The sequence below is a fragment of the Staurois parvus genome, unplaced genomic scaffold, assembly GCF_062004578.1.
Source record: "Staurois parvus isolate SC_StPar_1 unplaced genomic scaffold, SC_StPar_1.0 ptg000368l, whole genome shotgun sequence".
Lineage (NCBI taxonomy): Eukaryota > Metazoa > Chordata > Amphibia > Anura > Ranidae > Staurois > Staurois parvus.
The window spans coordinates 721,717-747,218 of record NW_028318164.1 but is presented as its reverse complement, the minus strand read 5'-3'; the positions used below and the strand labels follow the sequence as shown (position 1 = coordinate 747,218).

The following is a 25,502-nucleotide window of genomic DNA, read 5'->3' as shown; positions in this document are numbered from 1 at the left end:
CTGGAATGCCTGCAGGGGAAGTCTTGTTGCCTGGCGACGCGTGGAGGAGGTTCTGGGCGAAAGGGGGTCATGTGACTGACCTCTTGGGGGACGTGTTGTTGCCGGGGGGACGCAATTGTAAGGGGGGCGGGGGAATCGAAGAAGGGGGATAGTCATGTAACGGTGGGCGGGAGGAGGGTTATTTACTAACCGCTCTTGTGAGGGGAGATATGGGCCGGGGCATTACTCCGAGGAGGTCATTACACTGCACTGTAAAACGGGTATGCGAGCTGTGGAACTACAAATCCCATGAAGCATTGCGAGACTGATGGCGGCAGACAGGACTACAGGAGACAGAGGTACGATGGGAATTGTAGTTTCTCAGCCAGGATGCGCAGCTTGGTGTCCCTGGTTATGTAATCACAACCAATTAAACCTCATATCAACTAGAACTCATTACAGTCATTTTCAGTACTTTAAATCTGAAGTTTTCACTACCATAAGCCCTGGTAATCCTGCCATGAAGGTCACATCCTGTTGTAGGGTGACAACCAGGGGCGGACTGACAACTCATGGGGCCCCCGGGCAATAGGGGATCATGGGGCCCTTGTGTCCTTGCCCAAACTCAAAAAGCCTATGAAAAAGGTACCAGGGGCATCTCATGGGGCCCCCTACTGACCCCAGGCCCTCGGGCAGTGCCCAAGTTTCCAAATGGTCAGTCCGTCTCTGGTGACAACACTCTTTAAAATTTGCACTTGTGTTGTCAGTCACACAAGCTTCCATTGGTCATTTCAGAACGCATTTAAATACGCAGTTATTAACCATTTCAATACCGGGCAATTTTACACCTTCCTGCCCAGGCCATTTTTCAGGTTTCAGCGCTCTCACACTTTGAATGACAATTGCGCGGTCATACAACACTGTACCCAAACTAAAATTTGATCATTTTCTTCACACAACTAGAGCTTTCTTTTTGTGGTATTTAATCACCGCTGGGGTTTTTATTTTTTGCTAAATTAACAAAAAAAGACCAACAATTTTGAAAAAAAAACGTTTTTCTTTGTTTCTGTTATAAAAAGTTTACAAATAAATAATTGTTCTTCTTAAATTTAGGCCGAGATGTATTCTACTACATGTCTTTGGTGAAAATAACCCAAATTAGGATGTATTATTTAGTCTGTAGGAAAGTTATAGAGTTCACAAACTATGGTATAGATCTGAATATTGATCAATCCTGAAGTACTGACAGCCAATCTAATATCTTGAGGTCCAAGAATGTCAGAACGGTACAGATATCCCCCAAATGTCAGGACAGTACAGATATCCCCCAAATGTCAGGACAGTACAGATATCCCCCAAATGTCAGAACAGTACAGATATCCCCCAAATGTCAGGACAGTACAGATATCCCCCGAATGTCAGGACAGTACAGATATCCCCCGAATGTCAGGACAGTACAGATATCCCCCGAATGTCAGGACAGTACAGATATCCCCCGAATGTCAGGACAGTACAGATATCCCCCAAATGTCAGGACAGTACAGATATCCCCCAAATGTCAGAACAGTACAGATATCCCCCAAATGTCAGGACGGGACAGATATCCCCCCAAATGTCAGGACGGGACAGATATCCCCCAAATGTCAGGACGGGACAGATATCCCCCAAATGTCAGAACAGTACAGATATCCCCCAAATGTCAGGACAGTACAGATATCCCCCGAATGTCAGGACAGTACAGATATCCCCCGAATGTCAGGACAGTACAGATATCCCCCGAATGTCAGGACAGTACAGATATCCCCCGAATGTCAGGACAGTACAGATATCCCCCAAATGTCAGGACAGTACAGATATCCCCCAAATGTCAGAACAGTACAGATATCCCCCAAATGTCAGGACGGGACAGATATCCCCCCAAATGTCAGGACGGGACAGATATCCCCCCAAATGTCAGGACGGGACAGATATCCCCCAAATGTCAGGACGGGACAGATATCCCCCAAATGTCAGGACGGGACAGATATCCCCCCAAATGTCAGGACGGGACAGATATCCCCCCAAATGTCAGGACGGGACAGATATCCCCCCAAATGTCAGGACGGGACAGATATTCCCCAAATGTCAGGACGGGACAGATATCCCCCAAATGTCAGGACGGGACAGATATCCCCCCAAATGTCAGGACGGGACAGATATCCCCAAGTGACCCCTTTTTGCAGAGTAGACAGTCCGACGTACTTCATAAGAGGCATGGCGAGTTTTTTGAAGTTGTATTATTTTTTTGTCATAATTTTACGGAAAATAAAAAAATTAAAATGTTCACTATTTTTTTTTACATACTGTCACCAGTGCAGTACAGCGTCATCATGTAACTGGCATGGCGGTGATCAGGGACACTGAGTGGGGACAGTATGAAAAAAAATATATATATATATTTGTTTTTTATTTTTAATTTTTTATTAAATTTTTTTTATTTTTTTTAAGATTTTTTTTCATATTTCACTATGACCAAAGTAGTACAATGTTACCATAGTAACATTGTACTACTTTGGGGAAGTGATCAGTATTTTTTTTTTTGACACAATTTGCTTATAGCAAAGAATTACTTTGCTATTGCTATGGTTTACTATAAGCAAGCATTTACCTGAATGACATCGATTCATTCAGTTTTTGTTTTTTTTTTGTGCTTAGCTGTGATTTGGCCACAGCTAATCACATGACATGTACATGTGACCTGCTGTGACCATTCACAGGTAGGCACTAGTATACAATGGATGGCATGAATGAAGCCATTCATTGTATACAACTGTCATGTGACCTGCTGTGATTGGTCACATGACAGTTGCATACAATGGATGGGCTGCTAATGGTTAAAGGGTCCCTGGTGATTCTGCCATGAAGGTCACTTCCTGTCATAGGGTGACAACACTCTCCAAAATGTGCTTTTTTTGTTGTCACCCTGTTGCACAAGCTTCCAATGGGCATTTCAATACACATTTAAATCTGCAGTTATTATTAACCGCTTCCTGTCCGCCCTATAGCAGAAATACTGCTACAGGGTGGCACGGGTGCGCAAAATCACGGGTGTATATATGCGTGATTTTGCATTTCTGGGTAGGGGGCGCATGCACCCTACCTGCGCCGCCATTTGTGTCGATCACCAGGTCCCGGGCGGTGATTGCTCGCCGGCGCCTTGTGATTTCCGATTTCCAATGGGGAGGAGGACTGTTTTGTTTACTAACAGTCCTACTCCCTGTCAGCTCGGGCACACTGCACAGCCATCCAGAGCAGTGTGATTACAGTGAAGCACACAGCCCACATAGTAAAACACTTCCTGCACACAGTTAACCCTTTGATTGCCCCACATGTTAACCCCTTCCTGCCCAGTGCCATCAGTAGTGTCAGTGCTTTTTTTTTTTTCTTAGCACTGATCACTGTATTGGTGTCACTGAGGATGTCAGTGACACCAAGTCAGTTCCCACTCGGTGTCAGAATGCCCGCTGCAGTCCCGCTATAGGTCGCTGATCGCCGGCATTACTAGTGAAAAAAAAAATCCCAGTATCTATACCGCCATTTGTAGACGCTATAACTTTCACGTAAACAAATTAATTTACACGTATTGGGATTTTTTTTTCAGCAAAGACACGAAGCAGAATATATTTTGGTATAAATTTGACAAAATTTTATTTTTCAAATATTTTTACTGGACATATTTAATAGCAAAAAGTCCAAAATATTGTTTTTTTTCCCTCAAAAGTGTGTTTTTTTTTTTTTTTTTTTTATAACACAAAAAATACAAACCGCACAGACGATCAAATACCATCGAAAGAAAGGTCTATTTGTGGGAGAAAAGGACATAAGTTTCAATTGGGTGCAGCGTTGCATGACCGCGCAATTGTCAGTTAAAGTACCGCAGCGCCGTAACGCAAAAAATGGCCTGGTCAGGAAGGGGTGGGGGAATACACTGGAGGGCGAGGAGTTAAAATATTACTTGGTGATCCTGCCATGAAGGCCACTTCCTGTTGTAGGGTGACAACACTCTCCAACTTGTGCTCTTGTGTTGTCACCATTGCACAAGCTTCCAAATGGTCATTTCAACACACATTTAAATCTGCCGTTATCATTAAAATATTTCCGGTGATCGTGCAACGATTTCGAGACACTTCGAGACAAAATCAAGGTATGGCAAAAACTAGTGATGGGAGAGTGCATGTGATCAGCAGAGGGACAATCCAGGCACAGGTCAGGGGTTCTGCATCCTCGTAGAGTAGAAAGAAAACTCCTCCTACCAGCATTAACCAGTGCTCTGCCGGACACTGATAGAAGTCACAAGACTGCTATATACTGCTGATGAGAAAAGGGATTTAGCAGTTTATATTTACTAAAATAATTGCATTTCCATGTTGTGTGTACTGTGGGAGACCAGATATAGTGAATGCGGGGTCCGGGGAGAGCGGATATAGTGAATGCGGGGTCCGGGGAGAGCGGATATAGTGAATGCGGGGTCCGGGGAGACCAGATATAGTGAATGCGGGGTCCGGGGAGAGCGGATATAGTGAATGCGGGGTCCGGGGAGACCAGATATAGTGAATGCAGGGTCCGGGGAGAGCGGATATAGTGAATGCGGGGTCCGGGGAGACCAGATATAGTGAATGCAGGGTCCGGGGAGACCAGATATAGTGAATGCGGGGTCCGGGGAGAGCGGATATAGTGAATGCAGGGGTCCGGGGAGAGCGGATATAGTGAATGCGGGGTCCGGGGAGAGCGGATATAGTGAATGCGGGGTCCGGGGAGAGCGGATATAGTGAATGCGGGGTCCGGGGAGAGCGGATATAGTGAATGCGGGGTCCGGGGAGAGCGGATATAGTGAATGCGGGGTCCGGGGAGAGCGGATATAGTGAATGCGGGGTCCGGGGAGAGCGGATATAGTGAATGCGGGGTCCGGGGAGAGCGGATATAGTGAATGCGGGGTCCAGGGAGACCAGATATAGTGAATGCGGGGTCCGGGGAGACCAGATATAGTGAATGCAGGGTCCGGGGAGAGCGGATATAGTGAATGCGGGGTCCGGGGAGAGCAGATATAGTGAATGCAGGGTCCGGGGAGAGCAGATATAGTGAATGCAGGGTCCGGGGAGAGCGGATATAGTGACTGCAGGGTCCGGGGAGAGGGGATATAGTGCATCCGGGGTCCGGGGAGAGCGGATATAGTGAATGCGGGGTCCGGGGAGAGGGGATATAGTGAATGCAGGGTCCGGGGAGAGGGGATATAGTGAATGCGGGGTCCGGGGAGACCAGATATAGTGAATGCGGGGTCCGGGGAGACCAGATATAGTGAATGCGGGGTCCGGGGAGAGGGGATATAGTGAATGCAGGGTCCGGGGAGACCAGCTATAGTGAATGCAGGGTCCGGGGAGAGCGGATATAGTGAATGCAGGGTCCGGGGAGAGCGGATATAGTGAATGCAGGGTCCGGGGAGAGCGGATATAGTGAATGCGGGGTCCGGGGATAGCGGATATAGTGAATGCGGGGTCCGGGGAGAGCGGATATAGTGAATGCGGGGTCCGGGGAGAGCGAATATAGTGAATGCGGGGTCCGGGGAGAGCGGATATAGTGAATGCAGGGTCCGGGGAGACCGGATATAGAGAATGCGGGGTCCGGGGAGACCAGATATAGTGAATGGGGGGTCCGGGGAGTGCAGATATAGTGAATGCGGGGTCCGGGGAGACCAGATATAGTGAATGCAGGGTCCGGGGAGAGGGGATATAGTGAATCCGGGGTCCGGGGAGAGCGGATATAGTGAATGCGGGGTCCGGGGAGAGCGGATATAGTGAATGCGGGGTCCGGGGAGAGGGGATATAGTGAATGCGGGGTCCGGGGAGAGGGGATATAGTGAATGCGGGGTCCGGGGAGACCAGATATAGTGAATGCGGGGTCCGGGGAGACCAGATATAGTGAATGCGGGGTCCGGGGAGACCAGATATAGTGAATGCGGGGTCCGGGGAGACCAGATATAGTGAATGCAGGGTCCGGGGAGAGGGGATATAGTGAATCCGGGGTCCGGGGAGAGGGGATATAGTGAATCCGGGGTCCGGGGAGAGCGGATATAGTGAATGCAGGGTCCGGGGAGAGGGGATATAGTGAATGCGGGGTCCGGGGAGACCAGATATAGTGAATGCGGGGTCCGGGGAGACCAGATATAGTGAATGCGGGGTCCGGGGAGAGGGGATATAGTGAATGCGGGGTCCGGGGAGACCAGCTATAGTGAATGCAGGGTCCGGGGAGAGGGGATATAGTGAATGCAGGGTCCGGGGAGAGGGGATATAGTGAATGCGGGGTCCGGGGAGAGCGGATATAGTGAATGCGGGGTCCGGGGAGAGCGGATATAGTGAATGCGGGGTCCGGGGAGAGCGGATATAGTGAATGCGGGGTCCGGGGAGAGGGGATATAGTGAATGCGGGGTCCGGGGAGAGGGGATATAGTGAATGCGGGGTCCGGGGAGACCAGATATAGTGAATGCGGGGTCCGGGGAGAGGGGATATGGTGAATGCGGGGTCCGGGGAGACCAGCTATAGTGAATGCAGGGTCCGGGGAGAGCGGATATAGTGAATGGGGGGTCCGGGGAGACCGGATATAGTGAATGCGGGGTCCGGGGAGTGCAGATATAGTGAATGCGGGGTCCGGGGAGACCGGATATAGTGAATGCGGGGTCCGGGGAGACCGGATATAGTGAATGCGGGGTCCGGGGAGTGCAGATATAGTGAATGCGGGGTCCGGGGTTTAGTAACACTTTAAGTCATGCAGTATTTTAGTAGTGAATACATTTTAATGACCTGTAATGGCCCCCCAGTCTTGGTCCGTAGGGTTCAATATTGAGTTGGCCCCGCCCTTTCCACACACATGACCTGTAATGGCCTCCCAGCCTTAGTCCGTAGGGTTCAATATTGAGTTGGCCCCGCCCTTTCCACGCACATGACCTTTAATGGCCCCCCCAGTCTTAGTCCGTAGGGGTCAATATTGAGTTGGCCCCGCCCTTTGCACCTATAACAGCTTCAACTCTTCTGGGAAGGCCGTCCACAAGGTTTAGGAGGGTGTCTATGGGAAGGTTGGACCATTCTTCCAGAAGCACATTTGTCAGGTCAGGCACTGATGTCGGGGGAGGAGGCCTGGCTCGCAGTCTCCACTCTAATTCATCCCAAAGGTGTTCTATGGGTTTGAGGTCAGGACTCTGTGCAGGACAGTCAAGTTCCTCCACCCCAAACTGGCTCCTCCGTGTCTTTATGGACCTTGCTTTGTGCACTGGTGAGCAGTCATGTTGGAACAGGAAGGGGCCATCCCCAAACTCCTCCCACAAAGCTGGGAGCATGAAATTGTCCAAAATGTCTTGTTGGAACAGGAAGAGGCCATTAGTGTAAGGATGACATCAATGACTAGTGTCCAGGGGCGGACTGACCATTTGGAAACTCGGGCACTGCCCGAGGGCCCAGGGTCAGTAGGGGGCCCCATGAGATGCCCCTGGTACCTTTCATAGGCTTTTTTGAGTTTGGGCAAGGACACAGGGGCCCCATGATCCCCTATTGCCCAGGGGCCCCATGAGTTGTCAGTCCACCCCTGCTAGTGCCAGAGAGAGCTATTGAGCGATGTATACAGTAAGCAGCAGGCTTTTTTTTCATCCACATTGCTAAGGATAGCCGAAAAGAATGCCTGAAAAGGATCCGAGTGCTCCACCTACTGGCTGAAAATGAGAATACAAAATAATATCCTTGCCCAAGAAATAAATTATTCAGAAGTGTTTAAGAACATACAATCATACAACACATTTGCTTCATTAGTTTTGGTTTCAATTTTATTCCTTCGCTAATATATCCTCAACATTTTATTTGTATAGCACTTCTCTCCCTGGGGACTAAAAGCACTTCGCAGGCGAGGCAGCCATCTTGAAAATTGCGTTGGCCAGGAATCGAACCCGGGTCAGCTGCTGGATAGGCAGCTATGCTCACCACTGCACCACCAACGCAAGGTATGTGTTTGGGGGGAAAACCACGCAAGCACAGGGAGAACATGCAGACTCCATGCAGGCAGTGTCCTGGTCAGGATTTGAATCAAGGACCCCAGTGCTGCAATTCAGAAGTGCTAAACACTAAAGTGGTTCTAAAGCCAAAGATTTTTTTTTTTACTTTCATCTTTCATGCATTCTATGCATGAGGGTATAAAACCTTCTGTGCAGCCCCCCCCCCCCCCCCCAATTTTTATTTTTTGTGTCTAATAAAGTAAGGTCTTTTACTGATATACCGCGGTTTTTCACATTGGAGCCTCTTTTCTAGTGGAGAACCTCCTCTGGGCTCTCATACCGCCACCCATGCCAAGTACGGCCCGCCACACCCGGATGCCGTGGTGTCTAGCAGCCACACTGGAGACAAAGCATTTTGCCTGGTCTTGCGGTAGGACTGTGCCAGAATAGCCGCCCAATGCAGTCCCACCATATTGCCTTGTTCACTTTTTTCTTTTTTTTAAACAAACTTTATTGAAATGTCACACAGTAACATTTCATAAGGTGTTATTGGCCAGTGGAAGGTGACTGCGCTGTGCTGCGAAGAAGCATGGCCAGCCGTACTTTATTTCTGCGTACATCACCGCAATGCTGTGGTGTCAATCGGCCACACTGGATACAAGGCATCTGTTTTGTAATGGAGTTGCTGTGCGACTGCGCTGGAATAGCTGCCCAATGCAGTGCTATTGAATCGCACTGTTGGCTTTTTGTAAACAAACTTTATCGAAATGTCACATCAGAGGCGTAGCTAGGATATTTTGCGCCCGGGGACGAACTTTAAAATTGGTTCCCCAGCCCCCCTCCCCGTTTAATCACATCAGTGACACCAATGATGGGGCACTATTCCTCCCACTGACACCATTGACACTTACCTTGCCTTCCCTCTCCCATCCACAGCCAGCATACCTGGTTGCAGCAGCACCATCTGCACGGCACACTTACCGGTCAGCTGTCTTCTTCACTTGCTCCGGCCGCTCCCTCACTCGATCTTCGCGCCGCCGCTCGGCTCCTCCTCTCCAAGCTCCGCCTCCTTGCAGGTGATTGGCCGCCTGTGTGCCTTTCCTGAGCTACAGTTCTGGCGCCCAATCACCAGTGAGGAGGGCAGAGCTTGCAGAGGGAGGTACAAGCTGCCATAGGCTGTCCAGTGATCCCGAGGGTGTGGCCAGATTATAGGGGCGGCATGTCATCCCGCCCACACATCGCGTCCAGGGAAAAGAAGACACCGGACCTGCGGACCTATCTACGCCTCCTCCAGCAGCGCCTCCTGGACTGGATCGTCTTGGGACTGGGACACGGAGCCAGGTAAGACACAGCAGCCCGCTGCCCGTCCGTTGGGAGGGGCGGCAGCACCACGCCGCCCCCCCCCCCCCAAAAAGTGCGGCCCTAGGCAAACGCCTTGTTTGCCTCGCGGCAAATACGCCCCTGGTTGTAAGCCTCATTTATGCGCCCCTGTACCTTGTGTACATATGTACCCCCCTAGCTACGCCTCTGTGTCACATAGTGACATTTCAAGAAGTTTTATTGGCCAGCGGGAGGTGACTGCGCTGCGCTGGACAAAGAGCACGGCCAGCCGTACTTTATTTCAGCGCACACCGCCCGCACTTGCCTTGTCTTGATTGGACCTAAAGTTGGCTATAAATGAATTGAAGTTCGTCTGGTTCAGAATCCAGCTGAATTTCAATCCATCTATGGCTGTCCTTGCTCATGAAAAGTTAATCTATCTCATGAATGGGCTTGTTGGAAGTTTTTTCTCGATCGGCGCATGCAGCCAATCAGCTGCTGGGCTGATCAGTATACTCTGACTATCAGCATGTGGTGACTGCGGTACGCTAGAAAAAGTACAGCCTGCTGTACTTCATTTTGGTTCCTGCACACTACCACAATGCATTGGTGTGATCCAGCCACACCAAAGACAAGGCATGTGTCAGGGGCGTACCTATAGGCATTGCAACTGTGACCCGGCCCCATGCTGCAGGGGGGTCGCACGGCTGGGACAGTCCCCCCACATTGCATTGTACACTTTTTTTTTTTTCACACAAACTATAGAGCAGGGGTCCTCAAACTACGGCACGCGGGCCACATGCAGCCCACTGAGGACATTTATCCGGCCCGCCGGGCAGGGGCGTATCTGCCGCGAGGCAAGGGACTAGGGTTTGGCAGGTCGGGAGAGCTCGGCAGGGCTCGGGCGGGAGGCAGGAGGGCGGGATCAGCAATTCTAGAACAGGGGAAGGTGGGCTCGGCTTATGAACCCGCACCACTCACCCGGCGTCTCTGCAGCCAGCCGGCCATCTATTCTGATCAGTGCATGCAACCGTCACGGTTGGAGGGCGGAGCCTAGAGCTGACCATGAAGAGGGGGAGCAAGAGAGGAGACTCCATCGCTGCATGTCGGGTATCATGGCCACAGACCCTATATAAGTGCAAAAGATGATCGATCTCCTGCCTCTCTCTTTCCCCCCTCTCTCCCCCTCCTCCTCACTCTCTCCCCCCCCTCTTCTCTCTTTCTTTCCCCCCTCTCTCTCTCTCTCCCCCCTCCTCTCCCCCCCCCTCTCTTTCACTCTCTCCCCCCTCCTCTCCCCCCCTCCTCTTTCTCTCTCTCCCCTCCTTATCTCTCCCCCCCCCCTCTCTCTTTACATTGTACACAGATCTGACCCAACAAGGTGTCCTGCATTTGCCGTATATTTTGCTCCATAAGACACACTTGGGGGGAAATTTCTGTGCGTCTTATGGAGCGGCCGGCCCAGTATTCCCGCCGCCGTTGTATGTCCGCAGTCTCTGGTCATCTCCTGTACTGTGGCCGCATTTGTTCATAGTTTTTTTTTTTTTTTTAAACTATAGTCCGGCCCTCCAACGGTCTGAGGGACAGTGAACTGGCCCCCTGTTTAAAAAGTTTGAGGACCCCTGCTATAGAGGCACCAAAGAGATGTTCTCCGTCAAAAGGCAGGTGTCTATTCATTGAGTGAGCTGGTCCGTGAACAACACCAAAAATTCTTAACTTGCCTGAGTTGTTTTTCCTGAGCTCTTGGTGATGGAATGATGTTATCACTCCTCGGTAAGGTGATGTTATCACTCCTCGGTAAGGTGATGTTATCACTCCTCGGTAAGGTGATGTTATCACTCCTCGGTAAGGTGATGTTATCACTCCTCGGTAAGGTGATGTTATCACTCCTCGGTAAGGTGATGTTATCACTCCTCGGTAAGGTGATGTTATCACTCCTCACTAAGGTGATGTTATCACTCCTCACTAAGGTGATGTTATCACTCCTCACTAAGGTGATGTTATCACTCCTCACTAAGGTGATGTTATCACTCCTCACTAAGGTGATGTTATCACTCCTCGGTAAGGTGATGTTATCACTCCTCACTAAGGTGATGTTATCACTCCTCGGTAAGGTGATGTTATCACTCCTCGGTAAGGTGATGTTATCACTCCTCACTAAGGTGATGTTATCACTCCTCGGTAAGGTGATGTTATCACTCCTCGGTAAGGTGATGTTATCACTCCTCGGTAAGGTGATGTTATCACTCCTCACTAAGGTGATGTTATCACTCCTCACTAAGGTGATGTTATCACTCCTCACTAAGGTGATGTTATCACTCCTCACTAAGGTGATGTTATCACTCCTCGGTAAGGTGATGTTATCACTCCTCGGTAAGGTGATGTTATCACTCCTCGGTAAGGTGATGTTTTCACTCCTCGGTAAGGTGATGTTATCACTCCTCACTAAGGTGATGTTATCACTCCTCACTAAGGTGATGTTATCACTCCTCGGTAAGGTGATGTTATCACTCCTCGGTAAGGTGATGTTATCACTCCTCGGTAAGGTGATGTTATCACTCCTCGGTAAGGTGATGTTATCACTCCTCGGTAAGGTGATGTTATCACTCCTCGGTAAGGCGATGTTATCACTCCTCGGTAAGGTGTATGGGACCCCTTGGAGGTTTAATGCTGGGTCTGGTGATGTCATCACTCGGCGGGGTGAAGTTATCACTCGGTGTGATGTCATCAATCTTTTTTGGTTTGAAAAGACGCCAAAATGCACTGAGTCGCCTGAGCATGCGGTTTTTCCTGATCTTATTCATCCGGGGTGAAGCACTTGATGTAGGAATGATGTTATCTCTCGGACACTGGCAAGCAACATGGCAGCTCCTTTTTGACTTGCGTGGTGGAGTCTGTTTGTGAGCATTCCTAGCTCCTGATGGCAGGATTGTTGGCTTGGGTGGCGTATCCTGTACATAAACATGTATGGGACCCCTTGGAGATGTGATGCTGGGTCTGGTGATGTTATCACTCGGCGGGGTGAAGTTATCACTCGGTGTGACGTCATCAGTCTTTTTTGGTTTGAAACGACTCCAAAATGCACTGAGTCGTCTGAGCATGCGGTTTTTCCTGAGCTTCTTCATCTGGGGTGAAGCACTTGAAGTTGGAATGATGTTATCACTCGGACAATGGCAAGCAACGTGGCGGCTCCTTTTCGGCTTGCGTGATGAAGTCTGTTTGTGAGCATTCCTAGCTCCTGATGGCAGGATTGTTGGCTCGGGTGGCGTATCCTGTACATAAACATGTATGGGACCCCTTGGAGATGTGATGCTGGGTCTGGGAAGGGTGATATTATCTGTCTTTCGTGGTTTGAAAAGACACCAAATAGCACGAAGTCGCCTAGCGGGGGAGAATCGGCTAAACGACAGCTCATTCAGCATCATCAGCAATACGTACACTGTCAGCACCAGCAGCATTACGAGCAGTATTATGAGTAGCAACAGCAGCATTAAGATAACCCAGTGAAAGGCGTTTGACCTGCAATATTCTGCATCAATATTTATAAACAGGGATGGGTCTCCATTCTCTAAGGCCGCCCCATCACTGGACCATTGGAAATTGAAGTTGCCCAGTCCTTCCTGAATGAGTTCAATCAGCTTCTGGAAAATCAAATATTGTCCTACTCTCAGGGCCAGGTCGTTTCTGTGCAGGATGTATTTCAGAATGATGGCACTTATCAGGAGTATGATCTGAAACCAGTATGCAGTGGTGGTCAGTAATGAAAACCAGCTGGAGGGTTCTGGAGGCTCGTTTGCAGCTTCTCTGACTGATTCCTCAACTTGCTCTTCCATTGACTTAATGCTCTTCTCCTTCACTGGCTTGTGGCTCTCTGGGGGGTCATCTTCCATTTCTCTGACCTTTTCCTCCACTTGCTGCTCTGATGACTTGCTCTCCTCCTTCACCAGCAGGTGTATCTCTGGGGGGTCATTTTCCGTTCCTTTGATGAATTCTTCCATATGCTGCTCTGTTGTATTGATCTCCTGATTCAGGTGTATCGGGATCTCTGAAGAGTGGTCGGGGACGTATCTTTTTCCTCCCCATGCAAACAGCAGGGTAAGAAACACGGTGAGGATCTGCTGGCTCATTTTTAAATAGATGGCAAACTGCCACTAAATTAGTACAACAGATTTAAAAAAAAACTGTTAAAGAGCTTTTGCTGATCGCTATTGATTGAAGGGTATCAGTGGATACTCAATACCAATCAATAGAGATTAAATATCTTGCAATAGAATGAGAACTTATCAGGAGCTTTTAAAAAAGCGTCTTGACTCTGACAAGAAGAAACTCAAACTGAGAGCCTCTGCACTGCTGCACGGAAAGGTCAAATCTGGTCATGTGATCACAGTGAGAGAGAGAGGGAAAGGGCGAGCGAGAGAGAGAGAGGGAAAGGGCGAGCGAGAGAGAGGGAAAGGGCAAGAGAGAGAGAGGGAAAGGCGAGCGAGAGAGAGAGAGAGAGAGAGGGAAAGAGCAAGAGAGAGGGAAAGGGCAAGAGAGAGAGAGGGAAAGGGCGAGAGAGAGAGAGAGAGGGAAAGGCGAGCGAGAGTGTTTACAAAAACAACATCTTAAAGGGCCAGCGACACATTATTGCAATCACTGGGTTATTTTGGTTATATAATGGATTCTTGAAGTGAGTAGAGGAAGGCGCCTCCTATTATTATATACATTTATATTACCATCAGCAGAGCTGGATAGGATCCTATTCATTCCTTATAATGACATCCTATAGAACTCAGCACTATATATGGAATATCTGGAATATTTCCTATTGGATGCAATAAAGATGATCAGATTTAGGAGAATGTTGTATACAGAGCAGAGTTCATCTTTTTATTTCATTTTATTTATTTATTTATTTTAGTTGTAATGTTTATTGTGAGCACTGCGGCCTATTATTTCATCTTTCTATGTGCAGATTTCACACTAGAGGGCTCTCTGTGTACGGACTACATGTCCCAGCATGCCCCCTATCCCCATAGACCTCTATGTAGGATTCTGTATGTATGGACTACATGTCCCAGTATACTCCGCTTTCCCCCATACACCTCTGTGGAGGATTCTCTGTATGTAGTCCCAGCATGCCCCCTATCCCCATAGACCAATGGAGGGCTCTCTGTGTATGGACTACATGTCCCAGCATGCCCCCTATCCCCATAGACCAATGGAGGGCTCTGTGTATGGACTACATGTCCCAGCATGCCCCCTATCCCCATAGACCAATGGAGGACTCTCTGTGTATGGACTACATGTCCCAGCATGCCCCCTATCCCCATAGACCAATGGAGGGCTCTCTGTGTATGGACTACATGTCCCAGCATGCCCCCTATATCCCCATAAACCTCTATGGAGGAATCTCTATGTATGGACTACATGTCCCAGCATGCCCCGCTCTCCGCATACACCTCTATGGAGGAATCTCTATGTATGGACTACATGTCCCAGCATGCCCCGCTCTCCGCATACACCTCTATGGAGGAATCTCTATGTATGGACTACATGTCCCAGCATGCCCCGCTCTCCGCATACACCTCTATGGAGGAATCTCTATGTATGGATTACATATCCCAGCATGCCCCGCTCTCCGCATACACCTCTATGGAGGAATCTCTATGTATGGACTACATGTCCCAACATGCCCTGCTCTCCCCATCGCCCTCTCTTCCCAGGTCAGCAGTGCCAGCCCCCTGGTATTCTCCCCCGCCGGGTCCTCTGTGGGACACACATTACTGCCGACTCCACAAACTGAGTTAAATGACTATTTATGAGACGTTGGAGGCGAAGGAAGCAGCACCAGCCCTCCACAAAGATGTCTGCGGCCAAATGGTGAAATGGTGAGGTCACTTCCGGTCTCGTGACTTCCTGTCCCCGCCTTTCCTTTTAGTGAATAATTATGTAAACAAGGAAGTGGGGGGATGGGAATGGAGGGGGATGTGTGCGGACATCCAATCATGGCTCAGCAAGGAGGAGGGAGCCCAACCGGGACCAGAATGAGGGGCGGGGCTAACACCTCCCACCGGACTGCTGAGGAACTACTAGTCTCAGCATTACCACATGACCCAGGAGGGGGAGGAGTCCCCGGATGTTGTGTCCTGGAGGGGAATTCTGCTTTATAGGTCCTGACATTCCCAGAGACACTGACAGAGATAGTGTCCTCTAATAGGATGATACAGAACACCTCCCCCATCTCTGTATAGAACTATACAACTCCTCCCCCATCTGTATACAGAACAACTATACAACCCCTCCCCCAATCTCTATAAAGTGTATCTATAGAACACCTCCCCCACCTCTGTATAAAACTATACAACCCCTCCCCTATCTAAATACAGTGTAACTATAGAACCTCCACCCACCTCCTATACAGTGCAACCATAGAATCCCTCTCCCCCCCCCCCCACCCACTCTATACAGTGTAACTATAGAACCCCTCCCCCACTCTATACAGTGGAACTATAGAACCCCTCCCCGCACATCTATACAGTGGAACTATAGAATACCTCCCCCCACATCTGTACAGTGGAACTATAGAACCCCTCCCCCACCTATATGCAGTGCAACTATAGAATCCCTCCCCACCTCCTATACAGAACAAGTATTGAACCTCTTCCTCACTTCTATACAGTGCAACCATAGAACCCCTCCCCCACCTCTATACAGTGTATCTATAGAACCCCCCCCACCTCCACCTCTGTATAGAACTATACAACTTCTCCCCTACCTCTGTATAGTACTCTATACAGTGTAGCTATAGAACCCCTCCCCCCATCTATGTACACAACTATAGAACCCCTCCCCCACCTCTATACAGTATAACTATAGAGCCCCTTCCTCTCTTCTATACAGTGCAACTATAGAACCCCTCCCCCATCTTTGGTGACTGATCATTGTGTTCTCTTAGACCAGGAGCTGGTGGAGATGTTACACAGATGTAATCGGCTGGCTGGGGGGGGGGGGGGAGGGGCAATCCCGGATTCTCTGACATATCCGATACATTGATTTCTTGTGATTGTTTTTATTGTGTTTTCTGTATGAATACAGAGCTGCAGTGATCTGCGTCTTTCCCATCTGCCTGGAGTTCTAGTAATGGATGATCTCGTTTTTCTCTTTGTGTTTCTTGTCCAGGATGACGATTCATGCTGAACGCACAACGCACCCAGAAGGTGTCATATGGAGGTCCAGGCGTGCCCCCCGAGATCTGGAAGCTGTACGTTGTATATGGAACATTCCTCACCCCCCCCTTCATCATTTCTTGGGCTATGAGATGTCACACAGCAATCCATTGAGATTCCAACGTAGTCATGGCCATCCGGTCTGTTCATCACAACTGTCTCCCTGGTATATGGGTGGTCAGACATGGGTGGGGGGAGGGGAGAAGGACCCCCCAGGAAGATAGAATAGAGTGCATGGTGCGTTTTACCCCTGGGGAGCGCGAGCCAAAAAAAACCCACTGTGCAGGACTTTGTTTTTTGTTTTTTTTTAACCACTTCCAGTCCGAACACTTTCCCCCCCTTCCTGTCCGGACGCTTTCCCCCCCTTCCAGTCCGGACACTTTCACCCCCCTTCCAGTCCGGACACTTTTCCCCCCTTCCAGTCCGGACGCTTTCCCCCCCTTCCTGTCCGGACGCTTTCACCCCCCTTCCAGTCCGGACGCTTTCACCCCCCTTCCAGTCCGGACGCTTTCCCCCCCTTCCAGTCCGGACGCTTTCCCCCCCTTCCAGTCCGGACGCTTTCCCCCCCTTCCAGTCCGGACGCTTTCCCCCCCTTCCTGTCCGGACGCTTTCCCCCCCTTCCAGTCCGGACGCTTTCACCCCCCTTCCAGTCCGGACGCTTTCCCCCCCTTCCAGTCCGGACGCTTTCCCCCCCTTCCAGTCCGGACGCTTTCCCCCCCTTCCAGTCCGGACGCTTTCCCCCCCTTCCAGTCCGGACGCTTTCCCCCCCTTTCCAGTCCGGACGCTTTCCCCCCCCTTCCAGTCCGGACACTTTCCCCCCCTTCCAGTCCGGACGCTCTCCCCCCCTTCCAGTCCGGACGCTTTCACCCCCTTCCAGTCCGGACGCTCTCCCCCCCTTCCAGTCCGGACGCTTTCCCCCCTTCCAGTCCGGACGCTCTCCCCCCCTTCCAGTCCGGACGCTTTCCCCCCCTTTCCAGTCCGGACGCTTTCCCCCCCTTTCCAGTCCGGACGCTTTCCCCCCCTTCCAGTCCGGACGCTTTCCCCCCCTTCCAGTCCGGACGCTTTCCCCCCCCTTCCAGTCCGGACGCTTTCCCCCCCCTTCCAGGCCGGACGCTTTCCCCCCCTTTCCAGTCCGGACGCTTTCCCCCCCTTTCCAGTCCGGACGCTTTCCCCCCCTTTCCAGTCCGGACGCTTTCCCCCCCTTCCAGTCCGGACGCTTTACCCCCCTTCCAGTCCGGACGCTCTCCCCCCCTTCCAGTCCGGACGCTCTCCCCCCCTTCCAGTCCGGACGCTTTCCCCCCCTTCCAGTCCGGACGCTCTCCCCCCCTTCCAGTCCGGACGCTTTCCCCCCCTTTCCAGTCCGGACGCTTTCCCCCCCTTTCCAGTCCAGGGCAATTTTCAGCTTTCAGCGCTATCACACTTTGAATGACAATTGCGCAGTCATGCAACACTGTATCAAATTAATTTTTTACCATTTTTTTGAGACAGATAAAGCTTTATTTTGGTGGTATTTATTCACCGCTGGGATTTGTATTTTTTTTGCTATGTAAATGAAATGTCCAAAAATTTTGAAAAAAAGTGTTTTTTTTATAAAATTTTGCAAATAAATAATATTTCATCATAAATCTTGGCCAAAATTTATTCCGTTATCTTTTTAGTAAAAAAAAAAAAATCCAAATTAGTTTATAAGCAAAAATTATAATTTTTAAACTTTTTTTTTTTTTTTACATTTTTATATTATTTTTTTTACATACTGTCACCCTGGCAGTACAGTGTCCCCATGGTGACACTGTACTACTTGTGGGGGGTGATGAAGATTTTTTTTTTTTTTTTCACACAGATTGCTTTTACACCCATATAGGATGTAAAAGCAATCATTTCTCCTTCTCTCTGTCTGCATTCTTGCATTCATTGAAAAGTACTGAGTGAGCTGTGATTGGTCACAGCTTGTCACATGGTACAAGGCTTTTGTGAATAGCCTTGTACCATGTGACCTCTGTGATCATTCACAGATTTCACACGTAGTAAGCAATGATGTCAGAAGTGACATCTTGCTTACTACTTTGCATGTGATCACTGATTGGCCAATCAGTGATCACATGATCGGGACCTCGTACAGAGGTCCCGTCCGACGATCGGAATTTCACTGTGTCCGGAGGACACAGCGGGCACCGGATCGCGGTGCTGCGCGCTCCCAGGGAGCGAGCACAAGCAGGGTGCGGGGAGGCCGTTTATAGACGGCCACCTGACCCTGCAGTGCCACCGTCCGGCCGTTTATATACAACGGCCGGACGGGAGGTGGTTAATAAAGTAAAAAAGAAAAAAAAAGAAAAAATTTAAATAACAAACATGTTATACTCACCTGCTCTGTAATGCTTTTGCATAGAGCGGCCTTGTTCCTGGGTCCAACTGAGGCGCTTCTGGATCCTCCTCTTCTTTGTGTGTCCCCTTAGCAAACCATTTGCTATGGAGGCACACAGTGTCTGCACGCTCCCAAGCTGCGCTCCATAGACTTACACAGCGGGACTTAGCCCCCCACCATCACCACTTTCTCCTCACTGCATTTGATTGACAGCAGCATTGGCTCCCGCTGCTGCTCAAGTGCTGTGTGAAGAGGAAGAGAGGGGAGAAGAGATGCAGCCGTGCACAGTGCTGGATCTCTTCTCCCCTCTGTCCTCCCCTTGCCCTGTGTGAATGGGAAGAGAGGGATAGAAAACATTTTTTTTACCGTAAGGCCACTTTTACACTGACGGTCCGATTGGGTCAGTCTTTCAGGCGGGCCCGATTGGACCATCCATAGCTCTCTATGGAGCAGCTGGTATCGTCAGACATGTGTCCGCTGACACCCGCCGGCATCTGATCAGATCCTGTATGCTAAAAACAGACAGATGGAGATCTGTTCTCCATGCGTATGGAGGATCGGATGACAGTCGGGTGGAAACAGACAGGCGCCCCATAGAAAACAGTGAGCTGTGTCTCTGTCTGGCACGCGACAGGTAGGAGGGGCCAGGAGAGCCTGCGTGGGACCCAAAAAGAGGAGGATCCGGGCTGCTGTGTGCAAAATCACTGCACACAGCAGGTAAGTATAACAAGTTTGTTTTCTATTCCTCTGTCCTTCCCTTGCCCTGTACCAGTAGTAGGTGAGAAAAATGCTAATTTTATGTCTTTTGTAAAACTGACCATATACTGAAAGGTGAACAGTGAAAGTAAAGATCTCTTCTCTCTGTTCTGGCTGTGAGAGCAGAGACAAGCGACGCTGCAGCCTGTGAGTGTACAGCAGCATCTCACAGTGCATGTCCACTCAGAGACTACAGTGCCAGCCACCCCAGTGTCCCTGATCACTGCTCCAGTGTAGAGACAATAAACAATGCAGCCAGTCCCTGTCACCTTTCCTAGTGCGCAGAAAAACACCACCATACCAATATCCTGATCACCGCCATACGCAATACCTACACCCTAATCACTGCCCACCGCCATATCCCGCCAAATTGTATTCCAGTTAAATTGTTTGAGATGGGACTTTTGTGGGATCCAGCTTGTCCCAAGTGTAGTAGAGATCGTGGAGATCTAATACATACGAATATTGCCAAAAGTATTGTGTTGCCGGCCTTTCCACGCACATGACCTTTAATGGCCCCCCGTCTTAGTCCGTAGGGTTAAATATTGAGTTGGCGCCGCCCTTTCCCCCGCACATGACCTGTAATGGCCCCCCAGTCTTAGTCCGTAGGGTTCAATTGTGAGTTGGCCCCGCCCTTTCCCCCGCACATGACCTGTAATGGCCTCCCAGTCTTAGTCCGTAGGGTTCAATATTGAGTTGGCGCCGCCCTTTCCCCCTGCATATGACCTGTAATGGCCCCCCAGTCTTAGTCCGTAGGGTTCAATATTGAGTTGGCCCCGCCCTTTCCACGCACATGACCTTTAATGGCCCCCCAGTCTTAGTCCGTAGGGTTCAATATTGAGTTGGCCCCGCCCTTTGCACCTATAACAGCTTCATCTCTTCTGGGAAGGCCGTCCACAAGGTTTAGGAGGGTGTCTATGGGAAGGTTGGACCATTCTTCCAGAAGCACATTTGTCAGGTCAGGCACTGATGTCGGGGGAGGAGGCCTGGCTCGCAGTCTCCGCTCTAATTCATCCCAAAGGTGTTCTATGGGGTTGAGGTCAGGACTCTGTGCAGGACAGTCAAGTTCCTCCACCCCAAACTGGCTCCTCCATGTCTTTATGGACCTTGCTTTGTGCACTGGTGTGCAGTCATGTTGGAACAGGAAGGGGCCATCCCCAAACTCCTCCCACAAAGTTGGGAGCATGAAATTGTCCAAAATGTCTTGTTGGAACAGGAAGGGGCCATTAGTGTAAGGATGACATGAATGACTAGTGTCCAGGGGCGGACTGACCATTTGGAAACTCGGGCACTGCCCGAGGGCCCGGGGTCAGTAGGGGGCCCCATGAGATGCCTCTGGTACCTTTTTCATAGGCTTCTTGAGTTTGGGCAAGGACACAGGGGCCCCATGATCCCCTATTGCCCGGGGGCCCCATGAGTTGTCAGTCCACCCCTGCTAGTGCCAGAGAGAGCTACTGAGCGATGTATACAGTAAGCAGCAGGCTTTTTTTTTCATCCACATAGCTAAGGATAGCCGAAAAAAATGCCTGAAAAGGATCCGAGTGCTCCACCTACTGGCTGAAAATGAGAATACAAAATAATATCCTTGCGCAAGAAATAAATTATTCAGAAGTGTTTAAGAACATACAATCATACAACACATTTGCTTCATTAGTTTTGGTTTAAATTTTATTCCTTCGCTAATATATCCTCAACATTTCATTTGTATAGCACTTCTCTCCCGGGGGACTAAAAGCACTTCGCAGGTGAGGCAGCCATCTTGAAAATTGCGTTGGCCAGGAATCGAACCCGGGTCAGCTGCTGGATAGGCAGCTATGCTCACCACTGCACCACCAACGCAAGGTATGTGTTTGGGGGGAAAACCACGCAAGCACAGGGGAGGTACAAGCGGCCATAGGCTGTCCAGTGATCCCGAGGGTGTGGCCAGATTACAGGGGCGGCATGTCATCCCGCCCACACATCGCGTCCAGGGAAAAGAAGACACCGGACCTGCGGACCTCTCTACCCCTCCTCCAGCAGCGTCTCCTGGACTGGATCGTCTTGGGACTGGGACACGGAGCCAGGTAAGACACAGCAGCCCGCTGCCCGCCCCTGTACTAAGTGTCCCTTCCGTTGGAAGAGGAGGGGCGGCGGCACCACGCCCCCCCCCCCCTAAAAAGTCCGGCCCTAGGCAAACGCCTTGTTTGCCTCGCGGCAAATACGCCCCTGTACCTTGTGTACATATGTACCCCCCTAGCTACGCCTCTGTGTCACATAGTGACATTTCAAGAAGTTTTATTGGCCAGCGGGAGGTGACTGCGCTGCGCTGGACAAAGAGCACGGCCAGCCGTACTTTATTTCAGCGCACACCGCCCGCACTTGCCTTGTCTTGATTGGACCTAAAGTTGGCTATAAATGAATTGAAGTTCGTCTGGTTCAGAATCCAGCTGAATTTCAATCCATCTATGGCTGTCCTTGCTCATGAAAAGTTAATCTATCTCATGAATGGGCTTGTTGGAAGTTTTTTCTCGATCGGCGCATGCAGCCAATCAGCTGCTGGGTTGATCAGTATACTCTGACTATCATCATGTGGTGACTGCGGTACGCTAGAAAAAGTACAGCCTGCTGTACTTCATTTTGGTTCCTGCACACTACCACAATGCATTGGTGTGATCCAGCCACACCAAAGACAAGGCATGTTGCAGGGGCGTACCTACAGGCATTGCAACTGCGACCCGGCCCCATGCTGCAGGGGGGTCGCACGGCTGGGACAGTCCCACCACATTGCATTGTACACTTTTTTTTTCACACAAACTATAGAGCAGGGGTCCTCAAACTACGGCCCGCGGGCCACATGCGGCCCACCGAGGACATTTATCCGGCCCGCCGGGCAGGGGCGTATCTGCCGCGAGGCAAGGGACTAGGGTTTGGCAGGTCGGGAGAGCTCAGCAGGGCTCGGGCGGGAGGCAGGAGGGCGGGATCAGCAATTCTAGAACAGGGGAGGGTGGGCTCGGCTTATGAACCCGCACCACTCACCCGGCGTCTCTGCAGCCAGCCGGCCATGTATTCTGATCAGTGCATGCAACCGTCACGGTTGGAGGGCGGAGCCTAGAGCTGACCATGAAGAGGGGGAGCAAGAGAGGAGACTCCATCGCTGCATGTCGGGTATCATGGCCACAGACCCTATATAAGTGCAAAAGATGATCGATCTCCTGCCTCTCTCTTTCCCCCCTCTCTCCCCCTCCTCCTCACTCTCTCCCCCTCCTCTCTCTTTCTCCCCCCCTCTCTCTCTCTCTGCCCCCTCCCCCTCTCTCTTTCTCTCTCCCCCCCTCTCTCTTTCTCTCTCTCTCCCCCCCTCCTCTCTCTTTCTTCCCCCCCTCTCTTTCTCTCCCCCCCTCTCCCCCCCTCTCTCTCCTCCTCCTCTCTCTCTCCTCCTCCTCTCTCTCTCCTCCTCCTCTCTCTCTCCCCCCTCCTCTCTCCCCCCCCTCCTCTTTCTCTCTCTCCCCTCCTTATCTCTCCCCCCCCCCTCTCTCTCTTTACATTGTACACAGATCTGACCCAACAAGGTGTCCTGCATTTGCCGTATATTTTGCTCCATAAGACACACTTGGGGGGAAATTTCTGTGCGTCTTATGGTGCGGCCGGCCCAGTATTCCCGCCGCCGTTGTATGTCCGCAGTCTCTGGTCATCTCCTGTACTGTGGCCGCATTTGTTCATAGTTTTTTTTTTTTTTTAAACTATAGTCCGGCCCTCCAACGGTCTGAGGGACATTGAACTGGCCCCCTGTTTAAAAAGTTTGAGGACCCCTGCTATAGAGGCACCAAAGAGATGTTCTCCGTCAAAAGGCAGGTGTCTATTCATTGAGTGAGCTGGTCCTTGAACAACACCAAAAATTCTTAAGTTGCCTGAGTTGTTTTTCCTGAGCTCTTGGTGATGGAATGATGTTATCACTCCTTGGTAAGGTGATGTTATCACTCCTCGGTAAGGTGATGTTATCACTCCTCGGTAAGGAGATGTTATCACTCCTTGGTAAGGAGATGTTATCACTCCTTGGTAAGGTGATGTTATCACTCCTTGGTAAGGAGATGTTATCACTCCCCGGTAAGGTGATGTTATCACTCCTCGGTAAGGTGATGTTATCACTCCTCGGTAAGGAGATGTTATCACTCCTCGGTAAGGAGATGTTATCACTCCTCGGTAAGGTGATGTTATCACTCCTTGGTAAGGTGATGTTATCACTCCTTGGTAAGGTGATGTTATCACTCCTCGGTAAGGTGATGTTATCACTCCTTGGTAAGGAGATGTTATCACTCCTTGGTAAGGAGATGTTATCACTCCTTGGTAAGGAGATGTTATCACTCCTTGGTAAGGAGATGTTATCACTCCTCGGTAAGGTGATGTTATCACTCCTCGGTAAGGTGATGTTATCACTCCTTGGTAAGGAGATGTTATCACTCCTTGGTAAGGAGATGTTATCACTCCTTGGTAAGGAGATGTTATCACTCCTTGGTAAGGAGATGTTATCACTCCTCGGTAAGGAGATGTTATCACTCCTCGGTAAGGTGATGTTATCACTCCTTGGTAAGGAGATGTTATCACTCCTCGGTAAGGTGATGTTATCACTCCTCGGTAAGGTGATGTTATCACTCCTTGGTAAGGAGATGTTATCACTCCTTGGTAAGGAGATGTTATCACTCCTTGGTAAGGAGATGTTATCACTCCTCGGTAAGGTGATGTTATCACTCCTCGGTAAGGAGATGTTATCACTCCTCGGTAAGGTGATGTTATCACTCCTTGGTAAGGAGATGTTATCACTCCTCAGTAAGGTGATGTTATCACTCCTTGGTAAGGTGATGTTATCACTCCTCGGTAAGGTGATGTTATCACTCCTCGGTAAGGTGATGTTATCACTCCTCGGTAAGGTGATGTTATCACTCCTTGGTAAGGTGATGTTATCTCTCGGACACTGGCAGGCAACATGGCGGCGCCTTTTTGGCTTGAGTGGTGGAGACTGTGTGAGCATTCCTAGCACTTGATGGCAGGATTGTTGGCTCGGGTGGCGCATCCTCTACATAAACATGTATGGGACCCCTTGGAGGTGTGATGCTGGGTCTGGTGATGTCATCACTCGGCGGGGTGAAGTTATCACTCGGTGTGATGTCATCAGTCTTTTTTGGTCGCCTGAGCATGCGGTATTTCCTGAGCTTATTCACCTGGGGTGAAGCACTTGATGTAGGAATGATGTTATCTCTCGGACACTGGCAGGCAACATGGCGGCGCCTTTTTGGCTTGAGTGGTGGAGACTGTGTAAGCATTCCTAGCACTTGATGGCAGGATTGTTGGCTGGGGTGGCGTATCCTGTACGTAAACATGTATGGGACCCCTTGGAGGTGTGATGTTATCACTCGGCGGGGTGAAGTTATCACTCGGTGTGATGTCATCAGTCTTTTTTGGTTTTAAAAGACTCCAAAATGTACTGAGTCGCCTGAGAATGCGGTTTTTCCTGAGCTTCTTCATCTGGGGTGAGGCACTTGATGTAGGAATGATGTTATCACTCGGACAATGGCAAGCAACGTGGCGGCTCCTTTTCGGCTTGCGTGGTGGAGTCTGTTTGTGAGCATTCCTAGCTCCTGATGGCAGGATTGTTCTCCTGGATGGGGTATCCTGTACATAAACAGGTATGGGACCCCTTGGAGGCTTAATGCTGGGTCTGGGAAGGGTGATGTTATCACTCGGTGGGGTGAAGTTATCACTCGGTGTGATGTCATCAGTCTTTTTTTTTTTGAAATGACTCCAAAATGCACTGAGTCGTCTGAGCATGCGGTTTTTCCTGAGCTTCTTCATCTGGGGTGAAGCACTTGAAGTTGGAATGATGTTATCACTCGGACAA

At 50.1% G+C, this 25,502-nt stretch overlaps 1 long non-coding RNA gene and 2 other non-coding genes across 5 annotated transcripts in view; 1 reads left to right on the top strand and 2 right to left on the bottom strand.

Moving 5' to 3' along the window:
* The first annotated feature begins 144 nt into the window (after window positions 1–144).
* Window positions 145–25,502, top strand: part of LOC149456234 (uncharacterized) — a 48,691-nt gene continuing 23,333 nt past the window's right edge. The window contains exons 1-4 of one of the 3 annotated variants that reach the window (XR_016313940.1): window positions 145–338; window positions 7,868–7,999; window positions 16,469–16,550; window positions 21,344–21,475. This is a non-coding gene — a long non-coding RNA (uncharacterized LOC149456234). Of the gene's footprint in view, window positions 339–7,867; window positions 8,000–16,468; window positions 16,551–21,343; window positions 21,698–25,502 lie in introns of those variants that run through there. The other 2 variants (XR_016313938.1, XR_016313939.1) reach the window with 2 other exon arrangements.
* Window positions 7,925–7,996, bottom strand: TRNAD-AUC (transfer RNA aspartic acid (anticodon AUC)). The gene has a single exon. It is a non-coding gene; the product is annotated as a tRNA-Asp (tRNA).
* Window positions 21,401–21,472, bottom strand: TRNAD-AUC (transfer RNA aspartic acid (anticodon AUC)). Its single transcript has one exon. It is a non-coding gene; the product is annotated as a tRNA-Asp (tRNA).